The sequence below is a fragment of the Erinaceus europaeus genome, chromosome 8 (assembly GCF_950295315.1).
Source record: "Erinaceus europaeus chromosome 8, mEriEur2.1, whole genome shotgun sequence".
Taxonomy (NCBI): Eukaryota; Metazoa; Chordata; class Mammalia; order Eulipotyphla; family Erinaceidae; genus Erinaceus; species Erinaceus europaeus.
Genome location: NC_080169.1, coordinates 23,618,219 through 23,637,132, shown reverse-complemented (window position 1 = coordinate 23,637,132; position 18,914 = coordinate 23,618,219). Strand labels below are relative to the sequence as shown.

The following is an 18,914-nucleotide window of genomic DNA, read 5'->3' as shown; positions in this document are numbered from 1 at the left end:
TTCCATAGCCACACCTCCCGAAGTCAAAAACTAGAAACATCTTCTATGAGTTTGGCAGCAAAACTCATTGGGTAATAAACCCTTATGGGAATTGCTGAAAGGCTATGCACATACTTTATGTACTACATTTAGTGTGCACATGTATGCCTCACTGTACACATTTTATATGTTTGACTTCTGGGGGTTGTCCCCGACCCTACAGTGAGTTGTATCCAAGAAGCAGTACCTGTACTATACTACCTTTCAGAACATTGTAACTTATAAATGTCTGAAACACAATTTCCATGAAACAATTCTTTAAAAATAATTGGTAGTGGGAGTTGGGTGGTAGTGCAGCAGGTTGGGCGCATGTGGCGCAAAGTGCAGGGACAGGAGTAGGGAATCCCGGTTCAAGCCACCCGCTCCCCACCTGCAGGGGAGTCGCTTCACAAGTGGTGAAGCAGGTGTGCAGGTGTCTATCTTTCTCTCCCCCTCTCTGTCTTCCCCTCCTCTCTGTCCTATCCAACAACGATGACGACGACATCAATAACTACAACAATAAAAACAAGGGCAACAAAAGGAATAAGTGAATAAATACAAGGTATTATGAAAATAATAATAATAATAAAAAGAATTAGTAGTGGTTTACAAGACCACAAGATTACAGTATAGTTCCATACCACCCTGTGCCACTACAGTTTAGTGCCCCCTGCACCTCTTCTCTCTTCTCAAAGATAATGATAATAGTTTTTACAAAGTCTTAGCAACAGTTTGACTACTTTTTACCACCCCCTACAAATTGTGTTTCAATTTTTTATATTGCATATATGAGAAAAACCATACCATAGCTGTCTTTCAGAGAAATGCAGATCGTTTACTAGCAGATATAAACCATAACACTTTCAAGATGTTATGTTTTTTATTAAAAACAGCAGTCTCCAATATAAAAATAAACTAGAAAAAGGTTGCAGCAAAGTCGAAGAAAGATAATACACAATTGCAGAATGGACTAAAATCTTTTTTATTATTTATTTTCCCTTTTGTTGCCCTTTTTTTTTTAACTGTTGCTGTAGTTATTATTATTGTTGTTGCTGATGTCATTGTTGTTGGATAGGACAAAGAGAAATGGAGAGAGGAGGGGAAAGCAGAGAGGGGGAGAGAAAGATACCAAAAGACCTGCTTCACCACCTGTGAAGCGACTCCCCTGCAGGTGGGGAGCCGAGGGCTCAAACTGGGATACTTATGCCGGTCCTTGCGTTTCACGCCACGTGTGCTTAACCAGAATGGATTTTTTAACTTATGTAAAAAGAAACATGTCAAGTACAAAATATGCACGCTGAAGGAAGAGAGAGACAGATATCTAGAGGTGATTCTTTGTTCATGTTGTACTCTGATACCTTTTCTATTCTATTTCATTTTACCAAATTATCCTGGTTACAGCCACTACAATGATTGCTTAACGTACTAATAGATAATGAATGGCCTGTAGATTGAAAATATTAATATGACAGTAATGGCTTTAGAGGTAGATTGTCTGCATTCTGATCTCTGTCCTCTGCTTTCTAGTTGTATGACACTGGGCAACTTATCTACTTCAGTCTATGCATATCCACATTTATTTATATTTACATATCTGTATCTAACTCTGTCCTTTTGTGTTATTGTTTTTATGCAGATGGTGACTACAACAGGGTCTATCTTACATAACTGTGAAGTTTTTGTGAGTTAATATATGAAAAGCATCTCGAAAAGGGTCTGGTGTTGTGTGCTTGACAACACTTCATAGCAGATATGAATGACACTTGTTCTAGAAATCTCAACTCAAAAATCTTTCACCTCTGACACAACAGTAATGCGGTTACTTCTAAACTGAACTGCAGTGTACTCACTATAAATACTGTCAGCATGAGCTCTGCCAATTCTAAATGTGAACAGCTGCCTTTTGATGACTTCACAAGGTATCAAAGTACTTCTGTGATCGCAGGTAAATTCAAGAAGGGACATATGATAGCCGGAACACAGATAGAAGGTTCCTCATTGCAGAGACCATGTGCTATGCTGGGTTCTCTGACTTAATTCCTTGAAAAGACCCAAGTTCCAGAGGGTCTTTTTGGCAACACAGGCAATAGGCAATCAGCCACTTTGCTGGCTGTTGGAAAAGTGTCTTTCTCTGTAGGTAAAGGCTGTTTTTATAAAGTTGCACAGAGATCTGACATGGTACCCAATCAGAACTTCTGTACAAAGCACCACATCCAAAGACTTCATGTAACGTTCAAAAGCTTTGTTCTGTGTTTTCATTGGTCCTTTGAGGAAAGTTGTTGGGAGTTGGCAGTTAGGCCACAAGATTCCAAATACTCCCACACCTAGTAACTCATCACTAGATGATGGGATTTCTGAGCTGGTATTTCCAGCCAGGAATTCAACCTGCACATCAACAGTTTTTCTTTCCCCTGATGACTGCTGCATACAAGACAAAGGTGGACAGAAAGCAAGGAAGCAAAATAATTTGCAGGACATTTGGATTAAAGTCATGGGGCACGAACATTGTTTCACTATGCAATCATGTGTGGGCCACATATCAAAGGATCAGGCTGCTCTAGGTCTCCATGAAATGATGGTTTCAGAATGCACATCTGCTAATAAATCCATGGGGCATGTCTTCTTATTTTAGTGGCCACTAAAGGCAGATCGAAGTTGAAGGAGTATTTGGCTCAAACAGCTGGACAGTGAAACATGAACTGCCAGCAGCAAGTGGAGTAAATGTTTATCTACACTCCTTCATTAGTAGAAAAGTACTTTCTGGTGATCTGGAAACCTAATATATCCCCTTCTTCTCCTTCTCCTTCTCCTTCTCCTTCTTTTTTCTTTTTAGTAGACAAAAGAAAATTTAGGCTCCCAGATAACACTAGTTTTGCAGAGTTCTTTGCATAACCACATTTTACTTCTTATCCTGGAGCAATCTGCGACTTCACAATTTGAGACCAATGGGTGCATTTAAAAGTTCCATATAAGTTTTTGCAGTGTCACCAAAACACTGAACCTCTTTTAATATATGCCTGTGAAAATTTTAATGCAAAATAATAAAACTAAAAGTAGTATCAGGAGAAAGCCACATCCTCTGATCAGATCAGTGGGGCATTTAGCATGTGAGGTTTGTGTGTAATTTTCATCTGATATTCAGATGTGTTGTGGGTATAATTTATGAAGCACAAAGCAAATGAATCAGATTTTATTCCTGGAAAGCAAACAAACTGACATATTTATTGCATTAAATGAGACACGTAGCAGACCTCCTTCCTTTTTTAAAAGATTTATTTTACGGGTGGGAGGAGAGAAAGAATGAGAGACAGAAGAAGTGATGTAACAGCTTTGGCATATGGAAGTACTGGGGATTGAACCTCTGGCATCAGGCATTTATGCCTTGTGCTCTAATACTCAACTATCTCCTCAATCTATCTACCTGGGGGAACATGAGAATAGACTTTTGTAACAACAAAAAATCCTATACAGGGAGTCGGGGGGTAGCGCAGCAGGTTAAGCGCACGTGGTGCAAAGCGCAGGGACCAGCTCAAGGATCCCGGTTCGAGCCCCCGGCTCCCCACCTGCAGGGGAGTCGCTTCACAAGTGGTGAAGCAGGTCTGCAGGTGTCTGTCTTTCTCTCCCCCCTCTCTGTCTTCCCCTCCTCTCTCCATTTCTCTCTGTCCTATCCAACAATGACGACATCAACAACAATAATAGCTACAACAACAATGGAAACAACAAGGGCAACAAAAAGGAAATAAATAAATATTTTTTAAAAATCCTGTACAGTATCCTTTCAGCAATAAAGTGATATCAAAATTGAGGGGGGGATTGTTTTGTCACAGATGTACACTAGGTCCTCTGTCATTCTTTTTGGACCTGTACTCTCCCCCCTCCCCCACAGAGTATTTTACTTTGGTGCAATATACCAACGCAAGTTCAGCTTGTACTTGTGTCTTCTCTTCTGATCTGGTTTTTCAACTTCTGCCTGAGAGTGAGATCATCCCACATTCCTTCTTTGGTTTCTGAACTATTTCACTCAACATGATTTTTTCAAGCTCCATTCAAGATGGGCTGAAAATGGTGAAGTCACCATTTTAAATAGCTGAGTAGTATTCCATTGTGTATATAGACCACAACTTGCTCAGCCACTCATCTGTTGTTGGACACCTGGGTTGCTTCTAAGTTTTGGCTATTACAAATTGTGCTGCTAAGAACATAGGTATACACAAAGCTTTTTGGATGGGTGTTTTGAGTTCCTTTGGCTATATCCCCAGGAGAGGAATTGAAGGATCATAGGGTAGGTCCATTTTTAGCCTTCTGAGAGTTCTCCAGACTGTTCTCCACAGAGGCTGGACCAATTGACATTCCCACCAGCAGTGAAAGAGGGTCCCTTTTACCCCACAACCTCTCCAGCATTTGCTGCTGCTACCTTTTCTGATGTATGGCATTCTCACAGGAGTGAAGTGGTATCTCATTGTTGTCTTTATTTGCATTTCTCTGACAATCAAGGACTTGAAGCATTTTTTCATGTGTTTCTCTGACTTTTGGATCTCTTCTATGGTGAATCTTGTGTCCATGACTTCTCCCCATTTTTGGATGGGGACATTTGTTTTCTTGTGGTTGAGTTTGGCAAGCTCTTCATATATTTTGGTTATTAAACTCTTGTCTGATGTATGGCATGTAAAGATCTTCTCCCATTCTGTGAGGGGTCTCTTGGTTTGGGTAGTGGTTTCTTTTGTTGCGCAGAAGCTTTTTAATTTGATGTAGTCCCATAGGTATGTACTTGCCATAGTCTTCTTTGTAATTGGATTCGCTTCATTGAAGATGTCTTTAAAATTTATGCGAAAAAGAGATCTGCCAATATTTTTCTCTAATTATCTGATAGTTTCTGGTCTAACATCCAAGCCCTTGGTCCACTTGAAATTTACTTTTGTGTTTGGTGAAATACAGTGGTTCAGTTTCATTCTTCTGCATGTTTCAACCCATTTTTTCCAGCACCATTTGTTGAGGAGGCTCTGCTTTCCTCATTTAGTAGTCTGGGCACCTTTGTCAAAGATTAGATGTCCATAGTTGTGGGGGCTTACTTATGGGCTCTCAATTCTATTCCAGTGGTCAGTGTGTCTATTCATGTTCCAGTACCAAGCAGTTTTGATGACAAAGGCTGTATAATACAATTTGACATCTGAGAGTGTGATGTCTCCGGTTCTGTTCTTTTTTCTCAAGATTGTTTTGGCAATTCTAGGTCTTTTCTGGCTCCAGATAAACATTTGTAGCATTTGTTCTATTCTTCTAAAAATGTGGTTGGGATCTTGATGGGGATAGCATTAAATCTGTATATGGTTCCAGGTAGTATATTCATTTTGATGATGTTAATTCTTCCAACACATGAACATGGAATATCTTTCCACTTCTTTATGTCTTTTTCAATTTCCTTGAGTAGTGACTCATAATTTTCAGTATACAAGTCTTTCACTTCTTTGGTTAGGTTTATTCCTAGATATTTTATTGTTTTTGTTGCTAAAGTAAAAGGAATTTGTTTCTGGATTTCAATTTCTTCTAATTTAGTGTTTGCATAGAGGAATGCCACTGACTTTTAAATGTTAATTTTGTAGCCTGACACCTTGCTGTATTGCCTGATGATTTCCAAAAGCTTCTTGCTGGATTCCTTAGGTTTTTCTATGTATACTATCATGTCATCTGCAAATAGGGAGAGTTTGACTTCTTCTCTTCCCATCTGTATCCTTTAATCCCTTGCTCCTGCCTGATTGCTATGGTAAGAACTTCCAACACTATCCTGAATAGTAATGGTGATAGTGGGCAGCCCTGTCTGCTACCTGATCTAAGGGAATATGCTTCCAGTTTTTTACCATTGACTATGATGTTGGCTGTAAGTTTGCTATATACAGACTCCACTATCTTGAGGAATTTTCCATCTATTCCCATTTTTTGTAGTGTTTTGATCATAAAGGGATGTTGTATTTTGTCAAAGGCTTTCTCTGCATCAACTGATATGACCATGTGGTTTTTGGTCTTGCTTTTGTTGATGTGGTGAATCACATTGACTGATTTATGTATATTAAACCGACCTTGCATCCCTGGGATAAACTCCCCTTGGTCATGATGAACAATCTTTTTAATATACTGCTGTATCCAGTTGGCTAGAATTTTGTTCAGTATTTTGGCATCTATGTTCCTCAGAGATATTGGTCTGTAGTTTTCTTGTTTGGTTGTGTCCCTGTCTGCTTTTGGTATCAGAGTGATGTTGGCTTCATAGAAGCTGGAAGGGAATATTCCAGTGTCTTCAATCTTCTGGAAGACTTATAAAAGTAGAGGTATTAGTTCTTCTTTGAAGGTTTTGTAGAATTCATTTGTAAAACCATTTGGTCCAGGACTTTTATTCTTGGGAAGGTTATTAATAACTGTTCCAATTTCATTAGCTGTGATGGGCCTGTTCATATTACCTAGTTCCTCTTTATTTAATTTTGGAAGTTCTTAGGTATCAAGGAAATTGTCCATTTCTTCCAGGTTCTCTGCTTGGTATCATATAGTTGTTCATAGAAGCCTTGGATGATATGTTGAATTTCTGAGGTGTCTGTTGTGGTATCTCCTCTTTCATTTACAATCTGATTTATTTGGGTCTTCACCCTTTTTTGTTTTGTGAGTCTGGCTAAAGGTTTGTCAGTTTTGTTCACTCTTTTGAGGAACCAGCATTTACTTGATCCTTTGTATGGTTTTCTTCTTCTTCTTTTTTTTTTTTTTTTGCTTCCAGGGTTATTGCCGGGAATTGGTGCCTGCATCATGAATCCACTGCTCCTGGAGACCATTTTTTCCCTTTTTGTTGTCCTTGTTGTTTTATCATTGTTGTGGTTATTATTGTTGTTGTTGTTGTTGCTGCTGTCATTGGATAGGACAGAGAGAAATGGAGAGAGGAGGGGAAGACCGAGAAGGGGAGAGAAATATAGACACCTGCAGACCTGCTTCACCACTTGTGAAGCAACTCCCCTAAAGGTGGGGAGTCGGGGCTCAACCCAGGATCCTTACACCAGTCCCTGCGCTTTGCGCCACCGTGTGCTTAACCCGCTGTGCTACCACCCGACTCCCGGTTTACTTATTTTCAATGTTATTTTATTTCTTCCCTAACTTTAGTTATTTCTGTCCTTCTGGTTGCTTTAGGGTTTCTTTGTTCTTCTTCTAGGTCTTTAAGGTGTGCAATCAGGTTGTTTATTTGTGCTTTTTCTTGCTTCCTAATGTGTGCTTGTATGGCTATGAACTTCTCTCTCAGTACTGCCTTAGCTGTGTCACATATATTTTGATAGGTTGTGTCTTAATTTTTATTGAACACTCGAAACATTTTGATTTCTTCCTTTATTTCCTCTTTGACCCAGTTGTTGTTAAGTAGTGTACAGTTAAGTTTCCACATTTTGGGACTGTTACTAATCTTGTGTTGATTGTTAAGTGTTAGTTTAATTCTACTGTGGTCTGAGAAGATGATGCTTGAGATGATTTCAATGCTCTTGAATTTGCTGATGCTGTTTTTGTGGCCTAACATATGGTCTATCCTTGAGAATGACCCATGTAGACTTGAGTAGAATGTGTATTACAGTCTCTTGTGGTGAATGATTCTGAAAATGTCTAATAGTTCTAGTTTACCTATCTCCTCATTTAGCTCCCTCATTTCTTTACTGATTTTCTGCCTACATGATCTGTCAAGTTGAGAAAGTAGGGTGCTTAAGTCACCTACTATGACTGTGTTGCTGTTAATATATTGCTATAGCTCTTTCAGTACATGTTTGATGTATTTAGATGGATTCTCATTGGGTGCGTAAATGTTAATAATTGTGAAGTCCTCTTGATTGACTGATCCTCTGAGCATTAAGTAACGTCCATCCCTATCTTTTTAAATTTTATTTATTTTAAAGTTTATTGTTTTAGATATGAGAATAGCTTTCCCTGACCCTTTTTTGTGGGCCATTGGCCTGTATGATAGTTTTCCATCCTTTCATTTGAGTCTGTGTTTGTCTTGTTGAGTTTCCTGTAGAAAGCAGATTGTTGGGTTGTTTTCTGATCCATCTTCTTACTCTGTGCCTTTTAATAGGTGAATTCAGGCCATTGACATATATTCATATCTAAGGTTGAAGATATTTTAATGTCATTTTGTAGATTTTTAGAATGTTCTGATATATGGCATATTTATGGTGGTTTGATTATTTATAGGAGAACTTTCAGAACTTCTTTCAGGGCAGGCTTGGTGATAGTTGATTCTTTCAACAATCGCTTGTCTGAGAAGGTTTTTTATGCCTCCATCTAGTCTGAATGACAGTCTAGCAGGATACAGTAGTCTTGCTTGAAAGCCTTCCTCATTGAGCACTCGATAGATATCTTGCCATTCTTTTCTGGCCTGTAGTGTTTGTGTGGAGAAGTCTGCTGCTAATCTTATGGGTTTTCCTCTGTAGGTGACTCTTTGTTTTTCTCTTGCAGCCTTCAGAATCCTTTCTTTATCCTATTCCTTTCCATTCTAAATATGATGTGTCTTGGGGTCTTTAAGTCTGGGTTAATTCTGTTTGGGACCCTCTGGCCTTCTTGAACTTTTATGTCTTTTATGTTGTCTAGAGTAGAGAAGTTCTCAGCTATTATGTCCTGAAGAATGCTTTCTTCAGCTCCCTGTCTTTCTTCCTCTGGTAAGCCAATAATGTGTATATTATTTATTTTTTTCTTTTTTGCCTCCAGGGTTGTTCCTGAGGCTCAGTGCCTTCACTAGGAATATACTGCTCCTGGAGGCTATTTTTTCCATTTTGTTGCCTTTGCTGTTGTGCTTGTTGTAGTCATTATTGTTGTCATAGCTGTTGTTGTTGGATAGAACAGAGAAATGGAGAGAAGAGGGGAAGACAGTACTTTTCAAATTACTGATCACCCTTGCCTGGATTGACTTGTGTCTAAGTAAGGTATTTAAAGATTTCACATTTGTGGAAATTAACAGTTGTTTCAGTATTATTTCAATCCCTGAGTTGGAGGCTGTTAAAAGCCTCTTTTGTTCTTTTATTTCCCTGTAGGCTTTGGGAGCCTGCAGGCTTTTAAACTATAAGTAGGCTTCTTAGCTTATTCAGTCACTCCTGACCAAGAGATAAAGCAGGGTGGGGGAGAGATAGCACAGTGGTTATGCAAAGAGATTCTTAAACCCCAAGGGTCCAAAGCTCCAAGCTCAATTCAGCCTCTACCAAGCCGGGAAGCACTGCTGGGCCCTATGAGTTTCTAAACAAGTCCCATTTATAGCCTGTAGGGGTTCTGAGGTAATTATTCACCATGTTCTCATCAGGAGAACAATGTGGAAAGTCTCCCACTATACAGCCCCACTGCTAGGCCATCCAGGTGTAGCTCATTTCCTGAGTTTCCTGGTCAGTTCTCTGTTCCCAGATGTCAACACAGGGCTTCCCCCCTCCTGCTCCAGCCTCTGAGGGCGTAGCAATGGAGACTCACAGTTGCATTTGGTGAATTTTAGGGAAGCCTTCTCCACCCTTCAGCAGAATCTTTGTTGGTGGTGGAGACTGGAGGTGGTGCCTCAACTGGTAAACTGCCAGGCTGTTACCAGCCACTCAGTCTCTCTTTAGGCTCCTCCCTGTCCATGAGCCACACATGTTTGCACTCATCGGTGGTTTGGTGGGTTCTTGAAGTCGTTCTAGTCCTGCCTTGTTGTGGTCCAGATGATCTCCTTTGTTATTCCTAGTTGACCCAGGAGAGGAGAGGAGAGAAACACAGCTGCTGCTCCATAGCCCTGCCTCTGGAAGTCCCCCACACTTGTCCTTTTCCTCCACCACAGTACAGTAAGGCCCCCTTAATTATTTTTTAAATATTTTTATTTCTTTATTGGGGAATTAATGTTTTATATTCAACAGTAAATACAATAGTTTGTACATGCTTAACATTCCCCAGTTTCCCATACAACAATACAACCCCCACTAGGTCCTCTGTCATCCTTCTTGGACCTGTATTCTCCCCACCCCCCCACCCCCACCCCAGAGTCTTTTACTTTGGTGCTATATGCCAATTCCATTTCAGGTTCTACTTGTATTTTTTTTTTTTCTCATCTGATCTTGTTTTTCAACTTCTGCCTGAGAGTGAGATCAACCCATATTCATCCTTCTGTTTCTGACTTATTTCACTTAACATGAATTTTTCAAGGTCCATCCAAGATCGGCTGAAAATGGTGAAGTCACCATTTTTTACAGCTGAGTAGTATTCCATTGTGTATATTATACCACAACTTGCTCAGCCACTCATCTGTTGTTGGACACCTGGGTTGCTTCCAGGTTTTGGCTATTACAAATTGTGCTGCTAAGAACTTATGTGTACACAGATCTTTTTGGATGTGTGTGTTGGGTTCCTTAAGATATATCCCCAGGAGAGGAATTGCAGGATCATAGGGTAGGTCCATTTCTAGCCTTCTGAGAGTTCTCCAGACTGTTCTCCACAGAGGTTGGACCAATTGACATTCCCACCAGCAGTGCAGGAGGGTTCCTTTGACCCCACACCCTCTCCAGCATTTGCTGCTGTTACCTTTTCTAATGTATGACATTCTCACAGGAGTGAAGTGGTATCTCATTGTTGTCTTTATTTGCATTTCTCTGACAATCAGAGACTTGGAGCATTTTTTTCATGTGTTTCTCTGACTTTTGGATCTCTTCTGTGGTGAATATTCTGTCCATGTCCTCCCCCCATTTTTGGATGGGGTTATTTGTTGTCTTTTGGTTGAGTTTGGCAAGCTCTTTATATATGTTGGTTATTAGCCTCTTGTCTGATGTATGGCATGTAAAGATCTTCTCCCATTCTGTGAGGGGTCTCTTGGTTTGGGTAGTGGTTTCTTTTGTAAAACCATCTGGTCCAGGACTTTTATTTTTGGGAAGGTGTTTGATAACTGTTTCAATTTCATTAGCTGTGATGGGCCTGTTCATGTTATCCACTTCCTCTTTACTTCATTTTGGAAGTTGGTAGGTATCAAGGAAATCATCCATTTCTTCCAGGTTCTCTAGCTTGGTGGCGTATAGTTGTTCATAGAAGGCTAAAGCCCCCTTAAAATCCTCTCACTATTAGGTGGGAATTGAGACACAAAAGGAAAATACGGGTGAATTTTATGTTTTCTTCTTAAACTATTTAGGTATTATGACAGAGAGGGAAGGGATTAATTCACATGAGACAGAAGGAGAGAGATAAGTCACAATACCATTTGGGTACATGGACACTCAGTTCAATCCACTCAAATCAGGAACCTCGGACATGCAAGTTCAGTGCACTAGCCATTGAATTAACTCCAGAGTCACATTTCTTTCTTTATTTTTTCAAAAATTTTATTTATTTATTAATGAGAAAGATAGGAGAAGAGAGAGAAAGAACCAGACATCAGTTTGGTACATGTGCTGCCGGGGATCAAACTCAGGACCTCATGAGAGTCCAATGCTTTATCCACTGGGCCACCTCCTGGACCACCATTTTTTTTTCTTTTTTCTTTTTTTTTCCCCTTTAATATTTATTTATTTACTTTCCCTTTTGTTTCCCTTGTTGTTTTTTATTGTTGTAGTTATTATTGTTGTTGTTATTCATTTCGTCCTTGTTGGATAGGACAGAGAGAAATGGTGAGAGGAGGGGAATACAGAGAGGAGTGAGAAAGATAGACACCTACAGACCTGCTTCACCGCCTGTGAAGCGACTCCCCTGCAAGTGGGGAGCCAGGGGCTCGAACCGGGATCCTTACGCCAGTCCTTGAGCTTGGCACCACGTGAACTTAACTTGCTGTGCTACCGCCCGACTCCCTTTTTTTTTCTTTTTTAATATCATCTATCTATAGCTAATTTATATTCTCCATAGTATACTATAGTTTGGATACTCTAAAAGTTTTAAAAATATTTAATAACATTGGGTTGCCACTTTATATTACAAAAGTGGTGTAAATTATCTAATATCACTAGCCTTTTATTAAAAGAAAGTTATTTCAACATAAGATACAGGGAGGTCATAACTGGCATAGAAGATTCCTTTCTTGAGAGGCAAACAACTATTCTGGAGATGCTAATGTATAAAAAAAAAATATTTAGAATTGCTGAGATGCAGTCAAATTATAAAATAGCTTTTTTATCACAAACTACTATTAGTTTATAATCATATTATATGTATATGCTTATAGTATTTTGTTAACCACTATTCTGCAGATAAAATTTATTTAAAAAATAGCCACATTTCTTTTCTTTTTCTTTTTCTTTTTTTTTGCCACCAGGGTCATCACTGTGGCTTAGTGCCTGCACTATGAACCTACTGCTCCTGGAGGCCATTTTTTCCTCTTTCTTTCTTTCTTTCTTTCTTTCTTTCTTTCTCTCTCTCTCTCTTTTCTTCTTCCTTTCTTTCTTTTTTTATACACAGGCGAGGAGAGAGAGAAATTGAGAGACGAGAGAAAGATAGACGGGGGAGAAAGTGAAGTGACCTCTCTGCAGGTGGCGAGCTGGGGGCTAACTTTTATTTTATATTATTTTTATTTTCTATCTCTGATATTACTAATTATTCTATTTAGGTTTACCAAAATGGAATTATTAAATTGAGGAGTAGTCACTGGAAATATGCAGAACAAACTGAAAGAAGCCTGTCCTATGCTTTACATTGGCTTGTTCTAGCCCTCCCCCTCCAAGAGAATTGGATGAGTCCTGTTAATTTCGCGGGCCTGCTTGGCCCCGCCCCAAGGGACCCTGGGAGAGAGTTCCGGAGTTCGAGAGTGCCAGAGTTAGCCAGAGTTCCTGATTTCGAGAGTCCGAGAGTTCCTGAGTTCCCCAGTGACAGAGTTCCTGAGTTCCGGAGTTCGAGAGTGCGAGGGTGCGAGAGTTTCTGAGTTCGAGAGTAAGGGAGAGGGTTCCTGAGTTCGAGAGAAAAAGAAAGAGTGCTTGTGCCGCCGCAAAGAGACAGCAGAGTTCTGTTTGGTGATTAGTTTGTCTTAGTTTGTGAATCGTTGTTCCTGAATAAAGAAATACAGCTGCCCTGCCCAGCCGTTGTCTCCGCGTCTCTGTTCACCACCGTGAAGCTAGCCGGCCCGGCAAGAGCCTCTGAAAATTTTAACAACAAATGGCGCCCACGTGGACCTGACCTGCGCATCTCTCAGATAAGTAAAGACAATTTGGCTACCTATGCACGATGGCCTTCTCTTCTGCTTGTGAAGAGATCTCCAAAGGCCTCTGCTCTTTCTTCACGAGACTGTTTTGCTGTTTCTGGAACATTTATCTCTGGACCACTCTGTGGTTTCCACTCGCTCGGGCGAACTCAGAACAGCCAGCGGGAAGAGCCAGCGGGCGGGAGGCGAGGCGCGGAGCTGCTGTTTCCACCTGGTCAAACAGCCAGCCAGCCGGCTGCGCCCAGACAACCCCGCGCACCGCGCCAGCAACCCCGCAGCCCCGCAGCCCGCAGGAGGCCTACGCCACCATGCAAGAGCCCGATGCCAGCACGCTAGAGCCCGATGCCAACATGCTGGAGCCCGATGCCAACATGCTGGAGCCCGATGCCAACATGCTGGAGCCTGAGGCCAGCCCACAGGAGCCGGCTCTCCACCGCGTGGTGCAGGGCACTGGACGCGTGATCCCTCCACGCTGCTCGGCCACTGCGAACAGGGCAGCAGACATGGCAGGGCCATGGGGCAGGGCCGCGGCGGCCTATCATGGCCGCCACCCCTGGGCACCTAGGCCCACGCCTTCTACAAAGATGGCCTGCCTGCCCTCTTTCTATGAATTCTGGAACCATCCCGGGCCTCCCGGACTCCCGGGCTCCCTGCCAAAACTGGGCACACGAGATCTCCAGCCGCCGGTCCGGTCTGAAGACAGACAAGCTGGAGTACGCAGAGATTTGTGCAGAGATCGCAACCTGCAATTCCTAGAAGTGGAGCTGCTCGAGAATGGAGCTGCGCGGGAAGCCACCTCCGAATGGTGACCCCCCCCCAACCACTAAGACAGTACAGACTTAAATTCGTGTTTAAAATGACATGTCTTCGTAACAAAGGTTTCTCTCCTTGTGTATTAATGACCATGTTTATGTGTATGTTTAAAGTTTGGTAAACAGTAGCTTTAAGGCTAAATTCTTACTAGTCAAAGTTAAATGAAAAAGGTTTTCAATGTAATTCTCATAAAGATAAAATTAACTTACATTTAAAGTCTAAGGTAAAAATTAGTTAACAATCAATATATTTTAACTAAGTTAGTCTAAACAAAAGGTTAAATAGACTTGTTGATATGTAAAACACTACCTTCTCTATTAGAAATGGTAGATCGCACAATGGCTATGCTAATTATTCTCATGCCTGAGGTTTCCTCTCCGGCCCACACCTAGGGTGTGTCTCCATCTTGAATGGGTGTAACAAAAGGTTAAAAGACGTTGTTGATATGTAAAAGTCTCAAATTCCTTCTCTATTAGAAATGTTAGATCGTGCAGTAGATATGCTAATAACAAGTTTTGTTTCATAGTAAGTAAGTTGCAGCCAGCTGTCTTTGGGACCCTAGGCCGTTCCCCCGCCCCCATGCAAATGCCCGTCGAGGCAAGTAGCCCCCCAGAGGCAAGAAATGTTTTTTTTCAGATATGGCCCCCTCAGGCCTTCCCTTGGCAACATGCTGGTTTTGGTTATATATGTTTCTGTTCACCCCACACCCTTGATACTATAGTCATTTAGTTAAAAAGAAAAGGGGGAATTGTCCTATGCTTTACATTGGCTTGTTCTAGCCCTCCCCCTCCAAGAGAATTGGATGAGTCCTGTTAATTTCGCGGGCCTGCTTGGCCCCGCCCCAAGGGACCCTGGGAGAGAGTTCCGGAGTTCGAGAGTGCCAGAGTTAGCCAGAGTTCCTGATTTCGAGAGTCCGAGAGTTCCTGAGTTCCCCAGTGACAGAGTTCCTGAGTTCCGGAGTTCGAGAGTGCGAGGGTGCGAGAGTTTCTGAGTTCGAGAGTAAGGGAGAGGGTTCCTGAGTTCGAGAGAAAAAGAAAGAGTGCTTGTGCCGCCGCAAAGAGACAGCAGAGTTCTGTTTGGTGATTAGTTTGTCTTAGTTTGTGAATCGTTGTTCCTGAATAAAGAAATACAGCTGCCCTGCCCAGCCGTTGTCTCCGCGTCTCTGTTCACCACCGTGAAGCTAGCCGGCCCGGCAAGAGCCTCTGAAAATTTTAACAACAGAAGCCAAATGTGAAATCGCCCCAATCCAGTAGCTCTTCCTTCTCAAGAGCTGGGGAAAAGGTGAGAATAACTGAAAGCCTTCCAATGGCAGAACACACAGAGGAACAGTGTGGTGCTGGGTACTCCTGGCTCCCTGGCACAGCAATCCTCCATCCCACCAAGTTGGAAACAACAGACCAGTGGAAACAATCTCATGAACAGTATCATTAAAAATTAGCAGGTAGTCTGTGAATAGTACTTAAAAAAAAAAAAAGCCACTGATAATCTCTTTTCCGGAATTTTAACACTCAAAGGAAATCCATGCACCAAAGCTGAATAGCTATAAAGATGAACAAAATTCCATTTCTGAATATCATTATGCCGCATACTCCCAATAAATACTGGGTATTTCCTCACAACTAAGGAATAATGTAGTCAATCTACTTTAAGAAAAGCTCTGGTCAGGTTTCAGAAACCACAATTTTAAACCACAGGTCAGCATAAATTATCAGTGAAGCAATTAATTTTGATTTACTTTAGACTAAATAGAACAAACCATGGCCTGTTTCATTGTCAATGCCAAGAATGAAAACCACTTCTGAAAACTCCACCCACAAATCTTTGGTTTTGAGGCCAACTGGAATATGGCTTTCTTGGCAATTCTCTATAGTCTGTTCCATTTCTCTTCTACTTTCACAGAATTGGGAATAACTGTGGCTATTTCTTACACATGGTTTTCATTGCTAATTTGACATCCGTGTAAAAACCAATGAACAAAACAAAGAAGCTGCATTTTATGAGGTTTTGTGGCACAAAACTACAAATAGCTTTTGAGTTTTCTTATTTTGCTTCCTCCAGAAGTAAATTAAATGAGTTATTTGAGGTTTTGATGTGAACTGCTAATGAGGTGAACTGTAATTCTCTTCATAAGCTGGGAGAAGTTTAAGAATTAAAGAAAAAAAAGCAAAATTTAGGATCTCTAGAGTGTTAGTCCCAGAATCATCAGTGGCTATGAATGTGGCCTAGTGTTTAAAACTCTGGAATCTAATCTGATGTACTAAGTATTTGGGTTCAGGCAAATTATTTATTCTCTGTAACCTGGGGCTCAAGACAGAAGTAGCTCTAAATCTACATTATGGAATTATTATCAAGGTGTTTGTGGGCAATTTTTTTTAAATTCTTAATTTTTTTTTTTTATTTGTAAAAAGGAAACACTGACAAAGCCATAGGATAAGAGGAATACAATTCCACACAATTCCCACCACCAGAACTCTGTGTCCCATCCCCTGCCCTGATAGCTTCCCCATTCTTTATCTCTCTGAAAGTATGGACCCAAAGTCATCATGGGATGTAGAAGATGGAAAGTCTGGCTTCTGTAATTGCTTCCCGGCTGAACATGGGCATTGACAGGTCGATCCATACTCCCAGCCTGTCTCTCTCTTTCCCTAGTGGGGTGGGTCTCTGGGGAATCAGAGCTCCAGGACACATTGGTGGGACTGTCTATTTGGGAAAGTCTGGTAGCCATCATGGTCGCATCTGCAACCTGGTGGCTGAAAAGAGAGTTAACATATAAAGCCAAACAAATTATTGACTAATCATGAACCTAAAGACTGGAATGGTGCAGATGAAGAGTTGGGGGAGGGGTGTCTCCATTTTGTAGATAGCTAGTAGGCCTATTTTAGTTCTATTACAAAGGGCCCATGACTCTACTAGTTTTTTTGGTTTTCCCTGAGCCTGAAATCTGATATGTAGGTGGATCCAAGTTATTGTCTGGGGAGATGATGTCATGGCTGGAAAAAGGCCCAAAAAGCTGGATCATGGAAGAGAGTAGCTCCCTAATATGGGAAAGGTGTGCAAATATTGGTGACTGTGAACCCCACTGATTTGATTTGATCTGATCTGGGGCCCATATTCATCTTAGGAACCTATGTGACCTCTGCATCCCTGTAGATCTGAGCTCACATTCTGTGGTCATGAGTAGGAATGTTCCAAGCTGCCCCAGTATCAGGACCCATAGTCCTCCGGTGTAGCATAGAGTATGTTGTCCAGTTCCCCTTCAGAGGATGGAATATTCTCTACCGTTGTTGATCCAAGTTGAGGGCAAGGTCCTATGAGGATCCACAAAGGGTCTATTGTGTTGTTCATGATAGAGATGACCAGTAACAATGACGAGAGGGATTTATTTGAACTATGAACTTCTGTTTCTTTTTCCTATCTATTTTTATTTTTTAAATATATTTATTTATTATTGGATAGAGACAGAGAGAAATTGAGAGGGGGGAGGGAGAGAGAAAGAGACAGAGAGACAGAGCAGCACTGCTTCACTACTTGTGAAGCTTTCTCCCTGTAGGTGGGGACCAGGGACTTGAACCTGTATCCTTGTGCACTGTAATGTAGGTGCTTAGCCAGGTGTGCTGCTACCTGGCCCCTTCTTCCTATTTAAGTTAATCTAATGAGTTTGTGGATGCTAAGAAATACTTGTTAAATTCTGAATTGTATGCTACATATGGAGAAGATGAGGAAGTTGTTGATGATGATAATTTATTTTATTTTATTTTTTGCCGCCAGGGTTATCACTGGGGCTCAGTGCTTGCACTACGAATCCACTGCTCCTATGGTTATTTTTTCAATGTTTTTGAATACGTCAGAGAGAAACTGAAAGGGGAAGGGAAGATAGGGAGAATGACAGAGAGATACCTGCAGACCTACTTTACTGTTTGCAGTGACCCCTCCTGCAGGTGGGGAGCCGGGGGCTAGAGCCAGGATCCTTGTAGGAGTCCTTGGGTTTCATACTATGTGTACTTAACCCAGTTCATCACTGCCCAGTCCCCATGATGGTAATTTAAATCTCTTATTAGGGGTATCGTAAACACACACACACACACACACACACACACACACACACTAATATGACAAACTATTACATTACCAACCTTCTGCCATCTCATTTAAGCTTTCTTTCCTCTTCCCTTTTTAGGTCATTATTAGTCATCTACATAGTTCTCATTCTGTGTTGATACATTCACTTGAAAACAAATATAGGGACATAAAAATAAAAGAAGGGAAGGAAAAAGAGAACAAATGGAGGAAAAAGGAAAAAGTTTTTACATGGTTCCAGGGAAAAATGTCCAATGTAGACTTAGAATTCAAAACTATGGTTAGTAACAGAATTGATAGGTCTCTCTCATTTATACATACAAGCACTGCTACATTAAAATGTAAAGTTTGAGCACTATTTTTACAATGTAGATACTATTGAGTGATGCGTGGAAGGCTTATTAACTTGGAAGATTTGAGTCAGTGGTTCCCAACTTTTTGAGATATGGAGACTCTGTAATGCCATATGTGTGTGTGTTTTTTTTAAAAGATTTATTTATTCTTGAGAGAAAGAAAGGAGGACAGAGAAGCAGAGCATCATTCTGATGCATAGGATGCTGGGAATCAAATTTGGGACTTCATGTTTGAAAGCCCAACACTTTATCTATTGAGCCACCTCTTGAGTTCTTGTGTGATGCTTTTAATATCGTGACAGTCTGGTATGTTTGGAAATGAATTGTATTTCAGGGGCTTGGTGTTGGTGCACTCAGTGGAGCACACATGTCACCATGCTCAAGAACTTGGGTTCAAGCCCTTGATCCCCACCTGCAGGAGGGAAGCTTCACAAGTAGTAAAGCAGTGCAGCAGGTATATCTCTTTCTTCTTCCCCCTCTAGATTTCTCTCTTTCTCTCCCACCTGCCCTTTGCCTGCCTTCAGCGT

General features: G+C 41.1%; 1 protein-coding gene across 1 annotated transcript in view; it reads right to left on the bottom strand.

The window, feature by feature from the left end:
• The window catches only part of JAZF1 (JAZF zinc finger 1), a 384,746-nt gene that overhangs the window by 79,220 nt on the left and 286,612 nt on the right, over window positions 1-18,914 (bottom strand). The gene's annotated exons all lie outside the window — the stretch shown is intronic.